The sequence below is a fragment of the Lolium rigidum genome, chromosome 3 (assembly GCF_022539505.1).
Source record: "Lolium rigidum isolate FL_2022 chromosome 3, APGP_CSIRO_Lrig_0.1, whole genome shotgun sequence".
Classification (NCBI taxonomy): domain Eukaryota; kingdom Viridiplantae; phylum Streptophyta; class Magnoliopsida; order Poales; family Poaceae; genus Lolium; species Lolium rigidum.
The window spans coordinates 368,447,239-368,448,465 of record NC_061510.1 but is presented as its reverse complement, the minus strand read 5'-3'; positions in this window follow the sequence as shown (position 1 = coordinate 368,448,465).

The following is a 1,227-nucleotide window of genomic DNA, read 5'->3' as shown; positions in this document are numbered from 1 at the left end:
TGAAAGAGAAGTACTCAAAATATGAAACTTAATTAATACAAGGATTGCACCCGGTCAATGATGTGCCCCCGATTAGATTATTGTCTTGGTTTGCCACTGATTTGGGGTTCTATGGGTGGTTAGTCATTGTTGTTGTTCATCGAAGAGCAGTGATGACCGTCGAATGGTGACTACATGGCTGAAGTTCACAACATTTCACTACAATCGAGAGGACAGTGCACGACCAAGAAAACATGCATGATGCCATCGCATTAATTTCTAACAACATTACCGAGAGTTCAATGATAGTCCATAGGAGGTCAAAGTTGACTTAACATACAAATTTAGAATATGTGTTGCCTTTCACGATTAAAAATAATAGCTAGCCTCTTATTTTTATTAATATAGTCCATTGTGTCATACTCTTATTTTTGTGCAATTAAGCTTGTCACATGTGACATGGAAAAACAAAAGCCCCTCATATGTGACATCTGTGGTGTCCATTCTGGATGTGTTGACCTAGCTTGGTCTAGTTTATGCACTAATTTACTGCCGGAGTAGAAAATATTGTGAAAAAATGGCAAAGTGGGATAAACAGATTAGCCGTAGAAAGACGAAGACTCAAGACTGAGTCAAGTCCAACGAAGCAGGCAGCTAGGAATCGCTTACCCCTACAGAAACCTGAAAAAGTTGAACAGGGCGGGCAATCACACCAAAAGGATCTTCATGGAGGAGAACATTCCGAGGCAAATTTGAATTTTCTTTTCTTTTACCAACCCCACCTTTCATTGCCCCTCCTTCCACTACACCAAATTAGTCTATGTATATTGATGATTATTTGATAGAAAATTGATATCACTAAGTGTTTCTCAATACAAATCTAATATGGTGTATTATAATCAAGATATAGTCAATGTTTTTAGTATCGAGATACTAGTATCTTATCGTAGTATCATAATACTATGACGGATAAACAAATTAGCCATAGAAAGGCGAAGACTCAAGACCGAGTCCAGTCCAACGAAGCAAGCATCTAGGAATCGCTTATCCCTACAGAAACACTGAAAAAGTTGACCAAAACATGCAATCACACCAAAAGGGTCTCCATGGAGGAAAATATTCCGAGGACCATCTCCCAAAACCTCACCATACAAATTTGAATTTCTTTTCTTTTACCAACCCCACCTTCCATGGCCCCTCCTCCCACTACACCAAATTAGTCTATGTATATTGATGATTATTTCATAG